Below are 26541 nucleotides of genomic sequence, written 5' to 3' on the forward strand. Positions count from 1 at the left end.
GCCAGCTGCACGACCATTCAGGTAACACTCCTATAAAATCATCTTCTTTGAACTGAACACTGTGTACAGATGGCCAAAAACTCTCCCCACTAGGTCCTGTTTGCTCAACTCTCAAATGGCCAATGTTCCAGGGGAGAACAAAGAAAACCTTTCAAGTGCACTCTGAAACTCTCCTTGAAGTGCAGCATTGACATTAATGACTGGGAAGAACTTGCTACCAATTGTTCAAAATGATGACAACTTGTCCATCAAGCTGCGCCATGCTTTGTGTCACAATGTCTTCATAATGAGGCAGAGCTGCGGGAGAGAAGGAAAGAAAAGAAGTATATCATGCACTCCAGATCCCACCACCTCATGGGGTATCTTATCCCATGTGTCCAAAGATATGAGGGTTGAAAATCAACTGATCAGTTACAGGAAGACCCATTGCAGAAACTCAAGACCCTGTGTAGACATCATCCTCGAATCGAAGGACAGCCATGATGACAATGAACTGGTCACTCATTACAAAAAAAAATAGACAACAGTGATGATGAGGATAATCTCTGAAACTCTGAGATGAACGCCAATTCAGTGGTTACCAGTCCTCTCAAGTTTGGCCTCTCCCTCCATTTGACAGGACCCAGCAACACACAGATAAATAAAAGCAAAATACTGCGGATGCTGGAAATCTGAAACAAAAACAAAAATACCTGGAAAACCTCAGCAGGTCTGACAGCATCTGTGGAGAGGAATACAGTTGATGTTTCGAGTCCGAATGACTCTTCATCAGAACTAAGGAAATAGAGAAAGGAGGTGAAATATAAGCTGGTAATCCTGTCAGAGAGAAGAGCAATACTTCTTCAGGAATGTCTACCTTGAAGAAGTATTGCTGTTGTCTCCAACAGGATTACCAGCTTATATTTCACCTCATTTCTCTATTTCCTTAGTTCTGATGAAGAGTCATTCGGGCTCGAATCGTCAACTGTATTCCTCTCCACAGATGCTGTCAGAGTTTGTCCAGATATTTTTGTTTTTGACACAGATAAAACTCATATTAGCAGTAACATGGACTTCCCCATCCATAGGGACCTTCAAGACCCCCCCCCCCCAACTCACTACATGGGCTGTATGAAACTCGTTCTGGTTACGAATTGAGAATCTCAAACTCCATAACACTGATGAAACCTGAAAGAAAGCTTGGGCAGAAAACACCCTCCCAAATAAACATACGGGGTGGGGTTTTCCACCCCCACCTGCTGCCGGGTTCGACCAGTCCTGTTGAAAGTCAATGGACTTTTGGCTGGGCCGTCGAATCTCCCGCTGCAGGTCCCGCCATGATGGGGCAGGAAAATCCTGGCCTTTGTCTTCAGTCCAACATCTCAACAATCAGGCTTCAATCTCCCCTGGGAGCATGCAGACAACCCTCATTAGAAGACAGACTGAATATGTCTGATGTGGCTACCTGTTGTACAAATGGCACCTCAAAACCTCGCCTGGTTGTGACTGCGATTCAATCAGTTACTGGAACCCATCAGTCCGTACCATCATTGGGAAGTATTTAACCATCCACAAAAACACCTCCTACTATGAGGCCCATTACATTGCTGATGCTGAATGGAAACATCAGCTGAGGAAGTCCCAACCGGTAAAAGGAAGTGGCCAATCTACTGCATCTGAGATTCCCTGGTTACACTCATTCCCAACAATAATAAATCTCATAAGTCATTTAATAATTCACTGCAAAAAGAGGACCTTATATCCTGGTTGATTACTTCTTCAATATAAAAGGACTAATCATAATTTACTTGAAGGAAGGTAACAAAGAATAATGACACTCAAAATGATTTCTGTTGACAATTTCTAGCAATGAATGATCACAGATCCAACCTGTCCCACTACTGAAATTATCCAACGATTCAGAGCTGTGGAAATGTTAATACCTCCTGGCATCTTCCTCCCTCACTTACTCCAGTTACTGGGCGTAAATTGGATACAGGTGTGAGTATGAAAAGTGCCACTTAGAGTTAATTCCTGAAATGCAGCAGAGTTCAGAGGTTTGATTCCTGCACTATCTCAGCCTGCGGGTACGTGGCTTACTTTAAATAGCAGTGACCCTTGCGGCAGGGCTGCCAAAGGCACCGTAGCTCCTGTTGTAACGTGGAACTCATGCTCCATTAACAAGGAATGGGCCACTGATCTGAGTGTGTATCAGCAGGTCCCTGTCAGAGGGTAAAGGTATTTTGATGTAAAGATAGTGTCAGGGTCCAGAGAAAAAGTACCTGTGACTTCTCAAAGAGTGACTGATAAGTTAACAAAATGTACAAAGTATGCAGACACTTCCCTTCTGAACTCAACCTCACTCTGTAAGCTCTGATCTGCCCCATCTCTTTCGTTTTTTGCTACATGTGCATGGTAGATATCAATAGTTTATTTGCAGTGATTTCTGAAAAAGATACTCTCCTTGACCCTGAAATGGTGCTTCATCTCAGATGATATAAACAGATGCACAGCCAGAGTGTGGATTAGTTGGTTGCACACTTAAGTCAGAAACTCACTCCAACACTTAAACACATCATTGTTGCTGGAGCACCGCATTACCAGAAATACCACGTGTTGGATGAGACATTAAACTGAGGATTTGTCTGCACATTCAGGTAAAAGATCTCATACACCATTTCAAGAGTGGAAGGGAGCTCTCCTGGTATTTTGGCCATTATCCCACCCTCATCCAACACCATCAGAAATACATAAACTGGCTAATGCTGCTTGTGAGTTTATAGAGGAAGTGCTTGAGACATTTTTGAGAGATGTTCAAGTTGTCCCTCATAATGTCTTCTGTCAGTTTGCTGTGAGGTCCATTTTTTTCAATATTACCTCTAAGATAATTAAAGTTTTAGACCCAATTTTAACATGGAGCAGGAATCAGGCTAGTGGGGGGGCTGAGTCAAGCACCAAATCCAAATGACATCAGCAGCGTGAAGCCTGTGAGATTTTCAATCGTCATCTACATACTCTGATGGGTTCCCTGCTAGAAAGAAGCAGGGGGTGTAGAATACCAGACAACAAAAGGCCACCAGCTGGAATCGAAGAAACAGTCCCCAATACTCAGGAAAGTCAGGGGAGGGAGTTTTGGGAATTGTACTGTGAGGGTTGTCGGGGGCAGCGAAGAGCTACACTTTCCTTGTGGAGCACAAAAGAGCAATTCTTCTGCTTCTTGCCCCACAAGGAAAGTTAAGTATTTTTTTCCAAACTTTACCTGTTTGGGTCTCTTCTGACCACTCACCACTACCACCAACCTTTTCTCCCAAAAAGCAACAACATTTTCCCTGCTCAGTCATCCACTTAAAATAGCAGTTGACTCATGATGATGTTATCACAGTCTGATCTGCATGAGCCATTATTTGCTATCAAAAGAACAGTAAAACTAATGACTCTTACACAAATACTACAACAGCTTGAGATGAGGCCAGATGTGGGTTAATATGAAAATCCAAAAGTTACTATTTGTGATGCACTGCTGTGCCATTTCTCAGCATCTGGTTCACCACTGAAAGGCATTGAATGTGTGAAGTTGCTATATTAGCATGATCAATGTGAACTAATCTCATCACAGAAAGTTGTTTTGTTCATTTCAGATTAAGTATGTTTTTAATGTGATGAGTGTTAATTACTGACAGTTCACCTTACTAGCATTGAAAATTAACAAATATGGGATCTCATTCCTTCAGGTTTTAGTTGTTGGAGTTTGTCAAACTATAAATTAAAAAATATTAACACACTCTTTTTTCATTTTCTCTCTCTCTCATTTCAGCCTTTCTTTCTCTTTATTTCTCTTTCTGATTTGGCATTGAATTCAATCATTCTAATTTACACTACCTTCACAGTCTTTGGGCAGGATCTTGTTGAGGCATCGGGGGTCTTGCCTGCCAGCTGGAAACCGGCAAGGGACTTGTGCTGCCCCTTTTCTGAAAGGCCTGCTGAACCGCAAGCCAATCAGGCAGTGATGAGACCAGGGGGCGGACCTTTCTCTGGAATTAGGCCCCCAGGGACAGGAGTCTTGCTTAGCAAGAGCTACCAGCCAATCAGAGGTGGCAGGCCTTGTGCTCAGCACGCCCACAGAGGAGGATGTGGTTACTTCCATAAGAACTTCTCCCAGAGTCCCAGGATTGCAGAGCAACTCAGGACAAAGGTAAGTGATGTGATGGGGGCGGTTTCACAGATTGAGGTTCATGGGGAGAAGGTTGCAGGGGGTTCAGAAGCCAGTGAAGGGGGTTGGCTTTCAGGGCCCCTCACTTCCCGATGTCTAGCCCCTTGACCAGGCACTGAGTGCATTTGATCAATGGACCCCCTTCCCTGGATGTAACAAGATGCCTGCAGGGTAGCAGCTTTTGTGCACACCACATGGTAAGAGGCCCACCTGCAGCTAGGTTAATCCCAGCAGCGGAGGAATGAGGCCCTTAAATGGTTCTTTATTGGCAACTTAAAGGCCTCAATTAGCAGCACGGCCAGAAGGTTGATCATGGGTCTTCCTCCTAGAACTTGATTCAGGCTGAGGTGGGAAGGCGGCTGGGTTCGGGTACAGCACCATCCCACCTAAGGACATGTCCTTCCCACCTCCAAGCTCGCCACCAGCAAGAGCACAAGATCCAACCTTTATACTGTTAAGTTCAATCAATCAATCTGATTGATTAAGGAGATAAACAATTGATTATTCTGTTCACTCAGGACTCAGAATCACCATGAAGGAGCCTAAGCATCTATCAGCTCGTCCTTTCACCGAATTGTCACTTAAAACATTCAAGGACTTAAGCATGCAATGGCTAGTCTAATTAATGGCAGATGACATTAGATTCACTCTTACAGAAAATTATTGTCCCATATTTAATGAAGGATCCTGGTGGTTTCAGGCAGGTGTTCTTGACACCTGTTCAGAAAAACAGATTAAAATTCCAGAGAGGTACATCAGTGGATCAAGCTTCCGGTTGATTTTAACTGCCCAACTGCTTAATTAGTGCTGGATTAAAATTTATTTCTGCTTTTCTCCATAATTATGCTTGCCAAACAGCCTGTCTGTTGCATTTGCACTCACCATGTACAGCATATTAACTCCTTGTGACCTACAGTGACAGGGGGATTTTAGCATAGTAAGTGTTGTAAAACAAACCATTTATGTTGTAAGCACTCTAGAGAACAGGTGAGAGAAAATGGACTAGTTAACATTTCAAGAGTGTACCTTTAGTTTAACCAGCATATATTCAGGATTTTGTTTCCATTACTCCTTTAAGTTGTCTCAGTTTATCTTTCAACTTTCAACTACATGCATTTCCTGTCAACCTTTTTTCCATTATAAGTTCTTAGATCTTTATAATGAAAACTGCCTATGTGAACTTGTCACTCTGTAATTACACCCTCCTCCCATCACAGTGCCATCACTGGCAGGAGGGTATAATTATAGTGTAAAAATTTTCCAAAGGCAGTTTCTTTCATAAATATACAAATTTACAATGGAAATGTCAAATAGGTTCGGCATGTATGACTTTAGAATGGGGACTAAATCACATGTGTTCTCTGATCATTATTTCCCCATATCCTAACTCTACATCACCTGCAAACCACACTGTATTGTGCAATCTACTGGAGTTGGACTAGTACATGAAAAATTCTTACATATAACTTGTACTTATGGTTTTGCCACCTTTAGTTCCTTCCTTCTGTCTCATTATTCCTGGCAAAGTCACCTGTCACCTTTTGACCTAATACTTATCTACCTTTTACACTCACCTTCCATTGAGCCCTGGCTTCACAGTTAGGCCCTTTATCCTCAGGGTTCAGTCACTGGTATGTGAGATAACCAACTTTTAAGTTTCTTTAGTGCTTTGAGCACCTTTAAAAATAGTAATGGTTCAGCGAATACTTCCATTGCAGGTTGCAGGCTAGGCAAAAAAAAAATAATGCCATAGGTGGACACTGAATAGATGAAAACAAAAAAACTGCGGATGCTGGAAATCCAAAACAAAAACAGAATTACCTGGAAAAACTCAGCAGGTCTGGCAGCATCGGCGGAGAAGCACCGCCGATGCTGCCAGACCTGCTGAGTTTTTCCAGGTAATACTGAATAGATGAAGTTAGTTTCAATGACAGTAGGGTAGCCAAATACTTAATGAATTGGTCCCCTCACTTTCTGTCATTACCAGCAGATTAAACCCACTTCTTTATGAAACATTATTTCCTTAGACGTCCTCATTCCTGCACAACAGAAGATCCACAAGCAATTTCCTGTATATCCCACATTGTTATGAACCACACCCCAGGTGAGGTTCCCTAAAGTTGTTGATCCAGGCTCAATTTCTCACCGTCTGGCTGGGACACCCCCAAATTGTTGTAGCCTTGCTGAGGAGGGATGAACTGGTTCCCTGCCTTTATTCAGCATCCCCTCTCTGTTGGTCGCAACAAGATTTGGGCCGGGATTTTCTGGCCCCATCGCGGGCGGGACCCTTCGCGGGTGAGGTAGTGCCCTAGCCAGAAGTCCATTGACTTGTAGCAGGACCAGAATATCGCGGCAGTGGGCGGGTGCGGAAAATCCCACCCTTGATCTAAAAAGGATCCCTTTCGCGGATACCTTTTTCCCAGACCCAATCGTTCTGGTTTTGAAGGAGCCAATTTAATCAGACTTTCTTGAGTTAAAGGTACATTAAAAGTTAAAAGTACATTTATTAACTACCAAAGGCAAGAAAGGAGAAAACACATGCATATAGGGTCTTAAATGTTAAAAGTAAGAATTTAGTTTGAAGTAATAAAAGGTATACGGAACAGTTCTTGACTTGAGGGGAGTAGGTGATTGAGCTTTGTGGCCATTGTGATTCGAGATTCCAGTAGAATTTACTCTGGTAGACGAATAGTCGGATTCGAGGTTCCAGTAGAGTTGAATCCAGTAGATGAATAGCCAGTTTTGAGGTTCCAGTAGAGTTGGATTTGATGGAGATGGAGAGAGATCGGGATACCTGCTAAAAAGCAATCTGCTGGGGTGTTGTGTATAGCTGTTACTTCCGAGTCAAACTTCCAGCATTTGTTCTCTTTCAGAACACCCACTAACAAGACACCGGGGCAGCTTTTCAGCTCGCTTTTAACCCCTTCTTTGTATGTTCTAAGTGGGAAGCAAGTTCACAAATCTGTCTCACAGGATTTATTGATGAGATGATACTCATCTCACATTATATCCCATCGTGTCTACCGGAGGGAGCAATTAGGTTCTGAATGTCTTTAAAAGTGCTTTGTCTGGCGATAGGGTGGGGTTCCATTACCTCTTAGGGACTCACCCTGCAGCATTCCAGCCAGTGGCTTGTGAGCATTTTTAAAAACTCAGGTCATATTTTTTAAAGTCCAATATTTCCAGATGCAATTTGGTGTTTTCCCTTCATTATCATGACAAAATTAATATATTTTAATTCACATTCACTTTTCACTCTACAATTATATAAAACCTTCAAGAATATAATTTCATCCTAATTGAATTAATCTTATTTCAAGCTCTATGTAATTCCTCTTTTGCCTAAATTCAATTTGTGTTAATTTGTTTATTTTTAAGCAAAATTTCCTTTCTTTCTGACAATACTAATACATACCAGCACAATGACATATTCTCCATTACACCAAATAATCCTTTTCTTCTTACCAAATATATTGTTTACAAAAAGGCACACAATCATGGAATTCAAACCTTAAAGTGCCAGAAGCACTCCTACTGAGTAATAAAAACACAAGCTGAATTTAAGGGAAAGCTGGATAAACACATGGCAGAGAAAGGAATAAAAGGTTATGCCGATCGGGATAGATGAAGAAGGGTAGAGGAGGTTTGTGTGAAACTTAAATAGCGGAATGGTCTGTTTCTGTGCTGTACATTCTATGTAGTTCTATGAATTTTTCAACCACTTCAAGCCAAAGTACTTCATAATATAATGTAAGCTACAGAGATAAAGCAGGAGTAACTCCCTCCACTGAATAGGGAGGGTGGGAGTGGCAGCGACTCAAAAATCATATCAAGTGACAAATCTCCCCATTTACACTGACGCTGCTGCTGCCACCACCCTGGATAGGGTCCTGCAGTTTCCCGCTTACAGCTGAAGTGTATTCACCATACCCCCTGACCTTCCCCTCTCCGATGCTGAACGTTCAGTGCTCAGCAAAGGACTTAGTTTCATACCCTTGCGCCCTCATCTCAATGAATTTTTGGCTCGGCACAATGCTGAACTCTTCTTCCACCGCCTTCGTCTCCATGCTCACTTCTTTGGGCAGGAGTCCTCTCCCCACTCAATGGATCCTTTTACCCGCCTCCAATATTCTCCCTCCACCTGGACCCCTCCCTCTGGATTCTTACCTTCTCTTGATCTTTTCATTGAGAACTGTCGGCGTGACATCAGTCGTCTCAATTTCTCTGCTCCTCTCACCCACTCTAACCTGTCTCTCTCTGAACTTGCTGCACTCCGTTCTCTCAGGTCTAATCCTGACATTGTCATCAAACCTGCTGACAAGGGTGGTGCTGTTGTTGTCTGACTCACTGACCTTTACTGCGCAGAGGCTGAGCGTCAACTCGCAGACACTTCCTCCTACCTCCCCCTGGACCATGACTCCACCGCTGAACATCAAGCCATTGTTTGCAGGACTGTTACTGACCTCATCTCCTCTGGAGATCTTCCTTCCACAGCTTCCAACCTCATAGTCTCCCAATCTCGGACGGCCCGCTTCTACCTCCTACCTAAAATCCACAAACATGACTGTCCCGGCAGACTGTTCATGTCTGCCTGTTCCTGCCGCACGGAACTCATTTCTTGCTATCTTGACTCCATTCTCTCTCCCCTTGTCCAGTCCCTTCCCACCTGCATCCGTGATTCCTCTGACACCCTACATCATATCAACAATTTCCAGTTCCCTGGCCCCAAACACCTCCTCTTCACCATGGACGTCCAATCCGTCTACACCTCCATTCCTCACCGGGATGGTCTGATGGCTCTCCTCTTCTTCCTTGAACAATCCCCATCCACCACTACTCTTCTCTGTCTGGCTGACCTTGTTCTCTCACTGAACAATTTCTCCTTAAACTCCTCTCACTTCCTCCAAATAAAAGGTGTGGCTATGGGTACCCATATGGGCCCCAGATATGCCTGTCTCTTTATGAGATATGTGGAATATTCCTTGTTCCAGTCCTACTCCGGGCCCCTCCCACAACTCTTTCTCCGGTACATCGATGATTGCTTCGGTGCTGCTTCATGCTCTCGTCTGGACCTGGAAAAATTTATTAATTTTGCTTCCAATTTCCACCCCTCCATCATTTTCATATGGTCCATCTCTGACAATTCCCTTCCCTTCCTTGACCTCTCTGTCTCAACTTCTGGTGATAGACTGTCCAACAATATTCATTACAAGCCTACCAACTCCCACAGCTACCTCAACTACAGCTCCTCACACCCCACTTCCTGTAAGGACTCCATCCCATTCTCTCAGTTCCTTTGCCTCCGTCGCATCTGTTCTGATGATGTCACTTTCAAAAACAGTTCCTCTGACATGTCTTCCTTCTTCCTTAACCGAGGTTTTCCACCCACGGTGGTTGACAGGGCCCTCAACCGTGTCCGGCCCATCTCCCGCACATCCGCCCTCACACCTTCCTCCCAGAAACATGATAGGGTCCCCCTTGTCCTCACTTATCACCCCACCAACCTCCACATTCAAAGGATCATCCTCCGCCATTTCCGCCAACTCCTGCATGATGCCACCACCAAACACATCTTTCCTTTACCCCCCAGCGGCATTCCGCAGGGATTGATCCCTCCGGGACACCCTGGTCCACTCCTCCTACACCTCAACCCCCTCCCACGGCATCTTCCCAAGCAACTGCCGAAGGTGCAACACCTGCCCCTTTACTTCCCCTCTCCTCACCATCCAAGGGCCCAAACACTCCCTTCAAGTGAAGCAGCATTTCACTTGCACTTACCTCAATTTATTCTACTGCATTCGCTGCTCCCAATGCGGTTTCCTCTACATTGGAGACCAAACGCAGACTGGGTGACCTCAGTCTGTCCGCAAGCATGACCCAGACCTCCCTGTCGCTTGCCATTTCAACACTCCACCCTGCTCTCATGCCCACATATCCGCCCTGGGCCTGCTGCATTGTTCCAGCGAAGCTCAACGCAAACTGAAGGAACAGCACCTCATCTTCCGACTAGGCACTTTACAGCCTTCCGGACTGAATATTGAGTTCAACAATTTTAGATCATGAACTCTCTCCTCCATCCCCACTCCCTTTCCGATCCCTCTTTTTTCCAATAATTTATATAGATTTTTCTTTTCCCACCTATTTCCATTATTTTTAAATGTATTTCCTTCCATTGTTTTATCTCTACCTTTTAGCCTATTTCGATCCTTTCCCCCACCCCACCCCCACTAGGGCTATCTGTACCTTGCTCGTCCTGCATTCTACCCTTAATGTCACCTATTAGCACATTCCTTAGATAATATCACCACCTTCAACACCTCTTTGTCCTTTTGTCAATAAAATCTTTTGGCAATCTCCACCTATCACTGGCCCTCTATCCAGCTCTATCTGTCCCACCCCTCCTTAAACCAGCTTATATTTCACCTCTTTTCTATTTTTCCTTAGTTCTGTTGAAGAGTCATACGGACTCGAAACGTTAACTGTATTCCTCTTCGCAGATGCTGTCAGACCTGCTGAGTTTTTCCAGGTATTTTTATTTTTGTTTTGAATTTCCAGCAACCGCAGTTTTTTACTTTTATGCTTGCATCTCCCCAGTATTTGCTCACCACCACACAGCAGACCCCCACCCCCCACCTCCCACAACAGCATGCAGCCGATGGGTTGCGCTGGCTCTACTCCAGTGATATTAAAATTATCAGGCAGCACCAAGATTGCACACTGGGTGAGACAACGCCATGGAATGTGAAATGGACCTTCTACCCCCTGCATGACTATTTTTGGGCATTATCAGAATTCTAGGCCTATTACTTCCATATAATGATTATTGCTGAAAAAAGAGACATGTTACCAGAGCTTTTCATCTTGCACTCATCAGGACAAACACTAGAATGCCAAATTTCAAACAATCACTGCAATTTTCAGGAGAAAAGGGTGCTGATTGGTTGGCAAATCAACTCTGATTGGCTTAAGCAATGGGGAACTATAGACTCCCCAAGCTTGGTGCAGAAATAGAGCACATCAAAGCTATCTGTGGGACAATGGCTATCCTAATCAGATCATTGTTTGCTGTGTATCAATATTCAAGTTCTGTACTACCAAGTGACTATATGATAATTAGCACTGTTTGTTACAATTACAGATATAGATTCCAGCCAGTTTTTAAAGCAATTTTGTTTCAGCCCCTACGCTTTCTCCACTGAAAATTAGCAACACAAATCCCAACACAGTGGGTGGACTCCTCAGCTAGAACCAGGGTTCTGAAAGTTCCCAGTTGCTGGCAAGTGTGTGAAAGCAGCCGTGGAAGGAGTTTACTCACCTCATGATGCTCCATCTCTTTTCTTGCAAGAGGGCCTGGCCTTCACTCAGAGATTCCTGACACAGTTTGGGTGAGATGAGGAGTTCCCTAAATTGGAAATGCCAAGAATACTGGGGAAACAGACACCCAAATGCCCTACAGCACAAGTTATTGTTATATCAACCTGACTTTTGCGAGAACCTCTGCCATATTTAAGTATTTATCAACTGCACCCCCACCCCGCCCTCCACCTCACCCTACACCCCCCGACCGCTGAGAAAATGTCCCTCACAGGCTCTAACACCCCAGGCATCCTGATCATGAACACCCTCTGCCAGAAGCTTTGTCTGAATATCTGCTTTCTATCAATTCATAGTTCTCTGTATCAGTACACGAACATCACCAGGGCTGCTGTTTCTACACTTGAGTGAGGGTCACTGCCATTCTATCCGCTTACTCCTTGGAGCCCCTCCCTAGTTTATTAGTTATTTAACTAACTAAAATGTTTGACATATTTGCAGAGGGTGGAGTGCATGGAGCCAGGAGCTGATTTACAGGGAGGCCCTGGCAGGCAAACACTGTCGACTGCATACTGTCCAAAAAAACAATCAGAAAAACGCAGGAACTGGCTTCAGAATTGGGAGACAAGCAGAGTCTCGTGTTTGATGGCAATGATCCTGTGGGGTAATTTAAGAACTTTTGTCTGGATTTTTCATGCATGATAATTACAGACAAAAGTAAACATACTCTATATATAGATGAATTGTAAGAAGGAGCCCATTGTAACATCCAGAATGACTGTTTGGTGAAGAAGTGCTCTTGGACAATTACTACAGTACGAATGAAAAGGTGAGGATTAGATCCCATCACCTGATATTCACAAACACACACCAACTCCCACATACACTACCTCCCACACACATCTTTCAACCACACAAACTCACCCACCCACCATCACACACACTCTCTTTCTCACATACACCCACACTCACACACCCTCACATTCCCACCTCCACACACACACACAGTCCCACCCCGCCAAAGCTCACACTTACACTCACAACATATTGCCACACTCACATACACACTCACTCCCACACACTCACTCCCTCACATACGCCCACACACACTACCACCCGCAAACACATTCACACACACAGACACACTCACTCACACAAACAAGCACACATGCACACACTCACACATACACTCACGCTCATCCATACCTAAGTGTGCAGCACAGAATCTGGTGTGGGAGGAATGGGTTTCAGTTCATGGAGCACTGGCATCAGTACTGGGGTAGAAGGGAGCTATTCTGGTGGGACATGTTTCACTTGAGCTATGCTGGGACCAGTGTCCTGGCGAACCGAATAACTAGGACTGTAGAGAGGGCTTTAAACTAAATAGAGGATAGGAGGGTTCAGGAAAGGGGATATGTAGGCTTACAAAGCAAAAAGACATGGCAGCTTTGCAGGGCAGCTATTTAGGTAATGATAGCCAGAGTGTGACAGGAAGGGACAGAGTGTAAAAACATAAAAAAGCAGCAAATAGGGTCAAAAGGGGAAAAAATGGTAAAAAGGCAAAATTAATGACTCTCTATTTAAATGCATGTAGTATTCGGGACAAAATATATGAAGTAATGGCACAAATAGAGGTTATTGGGTATGATCTTATAGCCATTACTAAGACATGGTTACAAGGAGATCAAAGCTGGGAACTAAATATTTAGGGGTATGTGACTTTTTGAAATAACAGGCAGAAAGGAAAGGGTGATGGGGTACCTTTGTTAGTACGCAATGGAATAAGTATGATAGCAAGAAAGGATCTTGGATCGGAAGATGTAGAAATAGTATGGGTGGAGGTAAGAAATAACAAGGGGAAGAAGACACTGGTGGGAGTAGTCTATAGGCCCCCTGACAGTAGCTATACTGTCGGACAGGGAATAAATCAGGAGATAATGAGGACATGTAAAATAGGCTGTACATTAATCATGGGTGACTTTAATCTTCATGTAGATTGGGAAAATCAAATTGGCAGAGGTAGACACAAACAAGAATTCATAGAATGTATTCGAGGCAGTTTCTAAGAGCAATATGTTGTGAATCCAACCAGGGATCAGGCTATTTTGGATCTGGTAATATGTAATGGTGCAGGTTTAATAAATTATCTCAGAGTAAAGGGTCCCCCAGGAAACAGTAACCATAATATGGTAGAATTTAGCATTCAGTTTGAGAGTTGGAAACTTGGGTTGCAAACAACTGTGCTAAACTTACATAAGGGTAATTACAATAGAATGAGGGCAGAGTTGGCTGGAGTGGACTGGGAAAGCAGTTTAGCAGAAAAGACAGTTGATGAGCAATAGCAGACATTTAAGAAAATAGTTCATGACTCTGAACAAAGATATATCCCAGTGAGGAAGAAGGGTTGTAGGAAGGGGATAAACCAGCCATGGTTAACCAAAGAAGTTAAGGACATTATTACATTGAAAAAAGAAACATACAATGTAGCAAAGATTAGTGGTAAGCCAGAGGATTGGGAAAGTTTTAAAAACTAACAAAAGATGGCCAAAAAAAAATAAAGAGGGAGAAAATAACTTTGAGGGTAAACTAGCAAGTAATATAAAAATGGACAGTAAGATCTTCTTTAAATATATAAAAGGGAAGAGAGAGGCTAAGGTGAACATAGGCCCCTTCGAGAGTGAAGCTGGGAAAATAATAATGGGGAACCAGGAAATGGCAGAGGAGTTGAACAAATACTTTGCTTCAGTCTTCACGGTAGAAGATACTAATTGCATTCTAAAAGCATGAAATAATCATGGGGCAAAAGCAGGGGAGGGAATAAGCACAATATCTATCATGAGAGAAAAAGTACTAGGGAAACTAAAGGAGCTAAAGGCCGATAGGTCCCCTGTACTGGATGGGTTGCATCCTAGGATATTAAAGGAAGTAGCTACAGAGATAGTTGATGCACTGGTTGTAATCTTCCAAGAATCCTTAGATTCTGGAAAAGTCCCAGAGGACTGGAGAATGGCCAATGTAACACCCTTATTCAAAAATGGAGGGAGACAAAAAACAGGTAACTGTAGGCCAGTTAGTTAACATTTGTCATTGGGAAAATGGTGGAGTCTATTATAAAGCAGAGTATTTAGAAATGCATAATCTATTCAAGCAGAGTCAGCGTGGCTTCATGAAGGGGAAATCATGCCTAACACAAATTTATTAGAATTCTTTGAAGAGGTAACAAGCAGGGTAGATAAAGGAGAACCAGCAGACATAATATATTTGGATTTCCAAAACTCGTTCGTTAACGTACCACACATAATGTTACTTAATAAGATAAGAGCCCTTGGTATTGGGGATAGTATATTAGCATGGATAGAGGATTGGCTAATTAATAGAAGACAGAGAGTTGGGATAAGGGGGGCACTTTCAGGATGGCAACCTGTAACTAGTGGAGGGCCACAGGGATCAGTTCTGGGGCCTCAATTATTTACAATATATATTAATGGCTTAGATGAGGGAAGTGAATTTACTGTTGCCAAGTTTGCAGATGACACAAAAATAGGTGGGAATGCAAGTGGTGAGGATGAGTCAAGGAGTCTACAGAGGGATATAGACAGGTTAACTGAGTAGGCAAAAACTTGGCAGATAGAATATAATGTGTGAAAATGTGAGATTATGCACTTCGGCAGGAAGAATTGAGGAACTGAATATTATTTAAATGGAGAAAGGCTGCAGCAGAGGGGGATTTGGAGCCCTTGTGCATGAATCCCAAAAAACTAACATACAAGTTCAACAGGTAACAGGGAAGGCAAATGGAATGTTGGCCTTTATTTCAAAGGGAGTGGAGTATAAAACTGGGAAGTCTTGCTAAAACTATACAAGGCATTTGTTAGACTACACCTAGAATACTGTGAACAAATTTAGTTCCCTTATCTAAGTAAATATATACTGGTGTTGGAGGCAGTCCAGAGAAGGTTTACTAGGTTGATCCAAGGCATGGAGGGATTTTCTCATGAGGAGAGGTTGAGTAGATTGGGCCTGTACTTATTGAAATTTAGAAGAATGAGAGGCGACCTAATTGAAACACATAAAATTCTTAGGGGGCTTGACAGGGTAGATGCTGAGATGTTGATCCCCTTGTGGGAGAGTCTAGGACCAGAGTGCATAATCTCAGAGTAAGGGGGCACCCATTTAAAACAGAGATGAGGAGGAATTTCTTCCCTTAGAGGGTAGTCAATCTGTAGAATTCTTTACCGCAGAGGGCTGGTCGTTAACTATATTCGAGGCTGAGATACACAGATTTTTAATCAGCAAAGGAATCAAGGATTATGGGGAAAAGTGAAGTTGAGGATTATCAGATCAGCCATGATCTCATTGAATGGCAGAGCAGACTCGATGGGCTGAATGGCCTACTTCTGCTCCTATGTCTTATGGTCCATGATCTTATGGTCATACACTCACAATGGCACACTCCAATACTCACATTCACTCATGATTACTCACACTCATAACACATTCCCACACTCAGAAACACACTCACCCCCACACAAACACACTCACTCCCTCATAAACACCCACATATATTCACTCCTAAACACACATTCACAAACACACCCTCAGATAAACACTCATACCCTCACAAACACACACACCATCACACTCACTCCGTCACATACACCCACACACATTCACTTATACACACAGTCACTCCCAAACACACACACACTCATACTCACATACATGACAACACCCCCATTTCCTCAGTCAGATACACACTCCCTACAATCCCACAGCGCCACTTTCATTCTCACACATAAACACACACACTTCCACTCTCACTCATATAACTTCTCACACACTCAGGCCCACACACATTGGCACAAACTCACACTAACACGCTTACACAAGCATGCACACACATGCAGAAACACACACACAAACCTTCTCCCCATTCCTTCCATGCACTCACACGCTAACAGAGACCCATACAAACATGTACACACACTCACATACACGCACATTAATAGAATCACACTAACACACACTACCACACCCTCACACACACTTATATGCACTAACACAGACTCACACTAACACACACATATACAAAAACACACTCTCACACAAACTCACTCAAACATACATTAACTTGACTGAGCTACAGATGTTGGGACAATCCCTAGAATCAGGACAGCAATCTTCTGACACTTCTCTATGCCTTTCAAACCTTTTCATTTTTTCACAATGTTACAGTAATGAACTATTAGAAGTCCTGTTTGGATCTCAGGGGTGCATGTCCTGATGTATCTATGGAATGCAGCACTAGATATGGTAAAATAGGGGTTCATATGGTTGGAGCTGAGACAATGATATGTCACCCAACAGTATCTATGTGAGAGATCATTTATGCAATGCCAATCAAATACTGTAGCTACTGTTTACAAGCAGAATCATTGTTAATTCTTCAATTTTTTTCCCTCTTCTCTTGAGGCCGGTTAAACTGAAATTCCATGAGGTTTACACCAGTCTCCCACTGTAACTCCAAGAGTAGGAGACTGGCAAAACATGCAGGGAAATAGTGTAAATGTAGGAGATTGTTGGAAATCAGAATTTCATTCCCCAAGTTGGGGGAAGCCACCATCCAAATGGTGTTTCACCCAGATTGTCGTATTGCGTTTGTGTAAAGCACTAGACTGTTTTGTCTTGGGCTGCATCATATAGAATCAGAAATTGTTGTCTCCTGACCTCACTGGATCACTGTGACAATGGATCACATGGGGTTCTGGATCACTTGAGAATATTGGATCATAGGTATATTAGATCAATAATTATATTGCAACACTACGAGTATTAGATCATTTGGGGGTATAAGGTCACCTGGTGGTATTTGATCACCAAGGGATGTTGGATCGCTGAGGTATTGAATCACTGGGAGTAATGAGTCACTGAGGTAATGGATCACTGGGAGTATTGGACTGGGGGTATTGGATCAACTCGAGTGAGTAATCTGCCCCACCTTCTCTGCTCTCTGTCTAAGTGAGCCAATATCATCCAAGAGCAAGAAAATCTGTCCCAGTGATTTCAGGAGAGGAAGAAGGGTAAAGGAGAGAAGAAAAAGCAAAAAGAAAATTGTGGAATCATAATCATAATTCAGTTATGATTCATCTTAATTTGTTTTGGTCAAGATTAATCTTGATTCATTTTGGCCCTGATTGCAATACTTGCACTTTAAATTGCGAGGATAATTTCACAATGCATCAAATTGAACCAAAGGCAATAATTGCTGCTCCTCAATGGGGTTAATTCTGTATCTTGTTGTCCCTCAACTTTCAGTGTCTAAATATACCTTGTAGTGTGGTATTCACCATACAAATCAGGAAAGTGCCAGAGTTCAATCCCTGGCATATGCTGACTCAACTGGTCTCAACAAAGCTGGAGTTCTGTTGAAGAGTCATATGGACTTGAAACATTAACTGTGTTCCTCTCCGCAGATGCTGCCAGACCTGCTGAGTTTTTCCAGGTATTTTTATTTTTGCTTTGGATTTCCAGCATTTGCAGTTTTTTGCTTTTATCTTAGTGTTTAATTGACTGCCACTTCTCTTCAAGGAATGCCTACCTTGAAGAAGTATTGCTCTTCTCTCCGAAAGGATTTCCGTATCTCTCTTTTACCTTGTTATTCAGCGCTACCACCACCACGCCCCCCCCACCCCCCAAACCAGCTTATAATTCACCTCTTTTCTATTTTTACTTAGTTCTGTTGAAGAGTCATACCAACTCTAAACGTTAACTGTGTTCCTCTCCGCAGATGCTGCCAGACCTGCTGAGTTTTTCCAGGTATTTTTATTTTTGTTTTGGATTTCCAGCATCCGCAGTTTTTTGCTTTTATATAGGAGTAATAGTAGTACAGGTTGTATCAGTATTTTGGGCCTGGGTAAAGTAAAAGTTAGGCAAGGTTCCAAGCCCTGATTGCTGTCTAGTGATTCTGCAAGCAGTGATCCAATGTACCCCATGAAATAATGGTAATAGTGGTCCAATACTCCCAATGATCCAATACCCTCAGTGATCTAATACTCCCTATGATCCAATACCTCCAGTGATCTAGTACTCCTAATGATCCAATATCACCAGAGATCCAATGCTTCAGTGATCCAATACTCCCAGTGACGCAACCGCCAGTGATCTAATACCCTCAGTGATCCAATATCCCCAGAATCCAATGTCCCAGTGATTCAGTACACCTGGTGATCCAATGCTGGCAGTGATCCAGTACCCCCAGGACATCCAGTCCAACCAGTGGCCAAATCTCTCAGTGATCCAATATCCCCCGACAATCCAATACACACTGTCATCCAATACTCCCAGGGATCTAATGCTCAGTGATACAAAACACCCAGTGATCCAATATTTTAAAATGATCCATTGCCATCCAGTATGCCCAGATGACCCATTACGCCCAGGTTTAGGAGCAGAAAAATCTCCACCACCTGCCGGGTTTACCACAAACTGACTAGTTAAGGATGACACGACAGTTAAGACTGATCCCGTTTTTATGCACCTTCCACGCTACTGGCCAGCCACCAGGAGGTCAGTAGTCACATTCCGACTGCTCACCATCGAAAGAGTCAGGAGATATCATATAGAGCAGGACTTAAACTTGGGTATCCCAAACCATATGGCTTAAAGTCACCAGGGCTAATGCTTTTACCCTGCGGGCTATTGAAGGAACCTCATTTGTGTTGATTTTTGAATATTCTTATTTAAATCATGAGCAGTGACAATGTGGAATTGAAAAAAATGTCAGAATAAATAATGTAGATCACAATACTTGATAAATAAGCATGAGTTTTAATCAATTATTGTCAAGGATCAAAGTGAAATGATGTTTATGAAAGATAAAGCTGTCACTTGGTAGTATAGAACTTGAATATTGCTGAAAAAAGAGAGATATGTTGCTGAAGCTTTTCAGCTTACCCTCATCAGGACAAATACAAGAATGCCAAATTTCAAAAGATCACAACAATTTATGCTACAGGAAAATTCTAAAGAAATATAAGGAAATAACTTGCATGTGTTCAAAAAGAAAGAAAAATTTCCATCGATTCAGCACCTTTCATGACTTCAAGACATCCCAAAATGCTTTGCAATCAATGAAATCCTTCTAAAGTGTAGCCACTGTGGAAATGGAGGAATTGTGGCAGCCAAAATTGTGCAGAGCACGATCTCACAAACAGCAATGAGATGGTGATCAGATAATCTGTTTTAGTGATGTTATTTGAGATTTGTTTGCATCTTCAGGGTACCTCAATGAGCTCCAAAGCCAATAAATTACTTTTGAATTGCTGTAAATGAGATGATTATTTTTGGTTAAGGGAGGAACGTTAGCTTTGACACCAGAAAATCTCCCTACTCTCAAATAGCGCCATGGGATCTCGATTTAACAGACGACCTGAAAGATGTCACTTCCAGGAATGTGGTGTTCCCTCAGAGTTAGACTGGAGCATCAGTTTATATTGTGTTGAAGGCCTGGGGGACTGACTTGAAACCAGAACCTTCTGACTCAGAGACGAGGGAGCTGTCAAATACTGATACTTAGGGGAGAAATAGAAAACACTTCAAAGTACACAGCAGGTTACTCAGAACATGTTAAAGTGAAAGACAAATTTGTGGTTTGGTTGATTCGTTGGACCTGAAAACTGAAAGATGAGTTAGCCCTTTACTGGAATTGAACAAAACAAAAAGGAAGAGGGAGAAATAAGATGAACAGATTTTACTGGAAAGCTGTGAAAATTGATGGCCCGAGTGAAATCATTTTTACAGGATGTATGAAAAAAAGAAGAGCAAATAGGACCATGAACATAAATGAGAAATAGCACATCCTGGAAATTTGAAATGAAAACCTAATTGGAAAATAATAGGGCCCTGAAATCCCATACAAGCCACAATCCCAACATTCTCCAGGATCCGGGGTGGTTCCCTTAATTCCCCACCAATGGTGGTGCCTTGCTTTTTGTTTCAATGATGCACACAGGCTCTCGGCATTGAAGCTGAGTCAACTTTATTGATAACACATTTTCTTAACATGAACACATATCTGCAGTAACTGAATTCTATCAAGACAGGCTCCAACATGTGCTATCTGACCTTCAACACCCAGGTCAGGTGACCCCATGTATAGTACAAAGTATCGTCTAGTATCTGATACTGAAGTCCACCACCACAATTAACTATTATCATGACATTTCCCTTTTAAAAAAATCTCTTATACAACTCAAGTCAAGTACACAAAATCTCTTATCTATTGTTTCTCACTGTTTTGATCAGTCTGTTTTGCCTTTTAGTCATCTCCATATCCCTGTGGTTTTTTTCACAATTCTTCCACTGGATATTCTGAATGGTGTCAGAGGTGATTTTGAAGGACAAGGGCCTTCCCCAGCTCTGTGTTACTATCACCCTTTGGATAGTTTTAAGGACCCTCAGGTTGTATTTGTATCTGTTGTTTCATTGGTGCACTCTGGTTTTTGATCTTCGGTTACATTTTCTGGTTCAGAGCAGGGTTGTGTTTCATTTGTTTTCTGTAAGAATTGTTGGTTTCTCCTGTACCGTTGTCCATTTGGAGTCTGCACTATGTAAGACGTTGGTTCTCCTGTGATTCCTGTGACAACAGCAAGATTCCAGATCTCTTCATGTTGAATTCTCACTGTCTCTCCCATGTTCAGGTCAGGCAGAGGTTGGGCACCTTGGTCCAAGTACTGTTCCTGCTTCTGCTGTCTCAGTTTGAGCAGGTCCTGCATGCTGTAGCTCACTGGCTGTAGAGAAAACAGTTGGGGCACAGTTGGAAGCTTAGTTCTTAGTCTTCTCTCGATCAGGAGCTGTGCTGAAGATGATCCAATGCCCTCTAATGGAGCATTCCTGAAATCCAGCAGAGCCAGGTAAGGGTCTCTTCTATAAAAACAAAAAAACTGCGGATGCTGGAAATCCAAAACAAAAACAGAATTACCTGGAAAAACTCAGCAGGTCTGGCAGCATCGGCGGAGAAGAAAAGAGTTGACGTTTCGAGTCCTCATGACCCTTCGACAGAGCAGTTCTGTCGAAGGGTCATGAGGACTCGAAAGGTCAACTCTTTTCTTCTCCGCCGATGCTGCCAGACCTGCTGAGTTTTTCCAGGTAATTCTGTTTTTGTTTATGGGTCTCTTCTGTCTGCCTTTACCTTCTTCAACAGGTGATTTAAGGTCTGCACGGTATGTTCCACCATTCTGTTGGATTGTAGGTATTTGAGACTTGATGTAGTGTGGCAAAACTCCCAGTCCTGTGGAAATTTGCAAAACTCAGTGCCTGAGAGTCGTGGGCCATTATCTGAGATGAGCACTTCAGGTATGCTGTGGCGAGAAAACATTGATTTTAAATGATTTATTACAGTGATGCTGTTACTATCATTTCTCAGCAGCACAGACTCAAAAAGCTGAGTAATAATCTACTGCTAGTAGGTACTCACTGTTGTCAAATGTGAACCAATCCACTCCAATTTTCTGCCAGGGCCTCTCTGGAACACTGTGTAGCTGAAGTGATTCTTTTTGTTGTGGCTTACTGCACTTTTGGCATACTGCACACGCATTCACTCTTCCCCAATTTGTGCTCCCATTCCAGGCCTCGAGCTCTTCTCATGCATATTTCTAAGCTGAGGTGACTTTCATGTATGGGCTGCAGCATTTCTTTCCTCAATGTTGCAGGAATTATGATCTTTTCTTCCTTGAAAAATATTCCCTCTGCTGCATGAAGTTCCTCAAGAAAGTTCCAGTATTCTTGTACAGCAGAAGGGGCTCTGCTCCGAAGTGTGGGCCAGCCAGCTTGCACAATCAGCTGCAGTTTTCTCAGGGTGGCGTAGCTCTTGGTCGCTTTCCTGATCTTATCCAATTTGGTTACAACCACAGGTAAGTTCTTTGTCAGCATGTGAACCTGTGCTTCCATTTCTTTATCCTCTTCCTCCGTGATGGGTAGGTATGCACGTGACAGAGTATCTGCAATGTACATTTCCTTGCCCGGTTTGTATTTAACTCTGATCTGGTACCTCTGCAAACGCAATAGTATTCTTTGGATTCTTGGTGGTGCACAGTTCACAGGCTTTTTAAGCACAGCTTCCAAAGGCTTATGATCAAACTCTACCTCCACGTCTTTGCAATAGACAAACTGGTGGATGCGTTCTAGGCCAAACACAATTGCTAGCATTTCTTTCTCTATTTGGGCATACCACTGCTGTGTTTCACTCATTGCCTTTGAAGCATATGCCACTGGTGCCTCATTGTGCAGCTCCCAGGCCACTCTTTGAAGCATCCATTGAGATCTTGACCAGCCGACTGACATCGTAATACTTGAACACTGGTGCCTGGGTCAGTGCTCTCTTCAGACTGGTCAAAGCTTCCTGGTGACTTTGTTCCCAGTGCCATTCCACATCATTTTGTAGAAGTTCTCTGAATGGTGCTGTCAGGTCTGAAATGTTCAGAATGAATTTCCAAAGATAGGTCACCATTCCCAAGCACCTCTCCAAGTCTTTCTTACATTCTGGGGGTTGGCACGTTCACAACTGCTTCGATTTTACTCGGGTACTGCTTCAATCCCTCACTTGTTAGCACATTTCCCAAGTACTTGATTTCATGAAGACCTATTTTGCACATTTCCTTCTTCAACTTGAGGCTCCTCTCTCTAGGTCTGGCCAGAACCTGCCTCAGTCTGTGGTCATGTTCTTCTCGTGAGGCTCCCAAGACCAGCACACCATCTAACCCTTCACTGTTCTGTGGAACATCTCTGCAGCTGAATTAATACCAAAAGGTAAATGTAAAAACTTGTATCGCCTGTATGCTGTGTTGAAGGTACAGAGATAGGAGCTGCATTCATCCAGCTTGAACTGCCAGAAGCCTGAACTCACATCCAAGACTGAATAGTATTTAGCATCATCTAGCTTACACGTGATCTCTTCTACTGTGGGCAGCTGGTAATGCTCTCTTTGTACAGCCTGGCTTAGGTCTCTGGGATCCAGACAGACTTGCAGATTCCCATCTGATTTTTCTACAATTACAACTGGATTACCCCACTTTGTCGGTTCTTCAATTTTCTTGATGATGTGAGGTTTTTCCATTCTGTCCAACGTTGCTTTCAGTCAGTCTTTCAGCATTGCTGGTATTTTCCTGGGCGGGTTTATTTTAGGTGTCACAGTTTTGTCAACCTTGATGGTGTGTTTCTGCTTTTAGGCAGCCAATCCCCTGGAACATATTTTTGTACTTGTTCCGGATGTCATCAATGGTGACAGTCATTAAGCTCTTGATTACCTTCAGATTTTCACAAGCTTTGATCCAATAATGGGTCTTAAGACCATAAGATCATAAGACATAGGAGCAGGAATTAGACCATTTGGCCCATCGAGTCTGCTCTGCCATTCAATCATGGCTGATAAGTTTCTCAACCCCATTGTCCTGCCTTCTCCCCATAACCTTTGATCCCCTTACCAATCAAGAACCTATCTATCTCAATCTTAAATACACTCAATGACCTGGCCTCCACAGCCTTCTGTGGCAATGAATTCCATAGATTCACCACTCTGGCTAAAGAAGTTTCTCATCATCTCTGTTATAAAAGGTTTTCCCTTTACTCTGAGGCTGTGCCTTTGGGTTCTAGTCTCTCCTACTAATGGAAACATCTTCCCCACGTCCACTCTATCCAAGCCTTTCAATATTCTGTAAGTTTCAGTCAGATGCCCGCTCATCCTTCTAAACTCCACCGAGTATAGACCCAGAGTCCTCAAACGTTCCTCATATGTTAAGCCTTTCATTCCTGGGATCATTCTCGTGAACCTCCTCTAGACCCTCTCCACGGCCAGCACATCCTTCCTGAGATAAGTGGCCCGCAATATTCTAAATGTGGTCTGACCAGAGCCTTATAAAGCCTCAGCAGCACATCCCTGATTTTATATTCTAGTCCTCTCGAAATAAATGCCAACATTGCATTTGCCTTCCTAACTACTGACTCAACCTGCAAGATAACCTTAAGAGAATCCTGGACTAGGACTCCCAAGTCCCTTTGCACTCCAGATTTCTGAATTCTCTCCCCATTTAGAAAATAGTCTATGCCTCTATTCTTCCTACCAAAGTGCATGACCTCACACTTCCCTATGTTGTATTCCATCTGCCACTTCTTTACCTATTCTCCTAACTTGTCCAAATCCTTCTGCAGATTCCCCGCCTCCTCAATACTACTTGTCCCTCCACCTATCTTTGTATCATCTGCAAACTTAGCCAGGATGCCCTCAGTTCCTTCATCTAGATCATTAATGTATAAAGTGAAAAGTTGTGGTCCCAACACTGACTCCTGCGGAACTCCACCAGTCACCGGCCGCCATCCTGAGAAGGACCCCCTTATCCCCGCTCTCTGCCTCCTGCCAGACAGTCAATCTTCTATCCATGCTAACACCTTGCCTCTAACACCATGGGCTCTTATCTTACTGAGCAGCCTCCTGTGCATTACCTTCTGGAAGTCCAAGTAGATAACATCCATTGGCTCTCCTTTGTCTAACCTACTCATTACCTCCTCAAAGAATTCTAACAGATTTGTCAGGCATGACCTCCCCTTGATGAAACCATGCTGACTTTGCCTGATTTTACCATGCACTTTCAAGTATTCTGAAATTTCATTCTTAATAATGGAACGTAAAATCTTACCAATGACCGAGGTCAGGCTAATCGGCCTGTAATTTCCTGTCTTTTGCCTCACTCCCTTCTTAAACAGGGGGGTTACATTAGCGATTTTCCAGTCCTCTGGGACCCTCCCTGACTCCAGTGATTCCTGAAAGATTGCCACTAACGCCTCCACTATCTCTTCAGCTATCTCCTTCAGAACTCTGGGGTGTAATCCATCTGGTCCAGGTGATTTATCCACCTTCTACCTTTCAGTTTTCCTAGCACCTTCTCCTTGGTAATGGCCACCATACTCACCTGTGCCCTCCAACTCTCTTGAACTTTGGGGATGTTACTCGTGTCTTCCACCATGAAGACTGACACAAAGTACCTATTCAGTTCCTCTGCCATTTCTTTATTCCCCACTACTACTTCTCCAGCGTCATTTTCCAGTGGCCCAATCTCCACTTTTGCCTCTCTCTTACCCCTTATATATCTAAAAAAAACTCTTGCAATCTTCTTTTATATTACTGGCTAGTTTACTCTCACATTTAATCTTCTCCCTCCTTATTTCCTTTTTAGTTGTCCTCTGTTGGTCTTTGTAGGCTTCCCAATACCCTGGTTTCCCACTGCTCTTCGCCACATTGTATGCTTTCTCTTTAGCTTTTATGCTGTCCCTGACTTCCCTTGTCAGCCATGGTTGCCTCGTCCTCCCTTTAGTATGCTTCTTCTTCCTGGGAATGAATTTTTGCTGTGTCTCCCAAATTACTCCCAGAAACTCCTGCCATTGTTGTTCCACTGTCTTTCCTGCTAGGCTCATCTCCCAGTCAATTCTGTCCAGCTCCTCCCTCATGTCCTTGTAGCTGCCTTTATTCAACTGTAGTACCATCACATCTGATTCCAGCTTTTTCCTCTCAAATTGCAGGGTAAATTCTATCTTATTATGGTCACTTCCTCCTAAGGGTTCCTTCACCTTAAGCTCCCGTATCAAATCTGCCTCATTACACATCACTAAATCTAGAATTGCCTGTTCTCCAGTGGGCTCCACCACAAGCTGCTCCAAAAAGCCATCTCGTAGACATTCCACAAATTCCTTTTCTTGGGATCCACTACCAACCTGATTTTCCCAGTCTGCCTGCATATTGAAATCCCCCATGATCACTGTAACCTTGCCTTTCTTACACGCCTTTTCTATCTCCTGGTGTATCTTGTGCCCCACATTCTGACTACTGTTCGGAGGCCTGTACGTAACTCCCATTATGGTTTTTTTACATTTGCGGTTCCTCAACTCTACCCACACAGATTCTACATCATCTGACCCTACGCCATTTCTTGCTATCAATTTAATTTCATTTCTTACTAACAAAGCAACCCCATCCCCTCTGCCAACCTGCC

Source organism: Carcharodon carcharias, chromosome 20 (assembly GCF_017639515.1).
Source record: "Carcharodon carcharias isolate sCarCar2 chromosome 20, sCarCar2.pri, whole genome shotgun sequence".
Classification (NCBI taxonomy): domain Eukaryota; kingdom Metazoa; phylum Chordata; class Chondrichthyes; order Lamniformes; family Lamnidae; genus Carcharodon; species Carcharodon carcharias.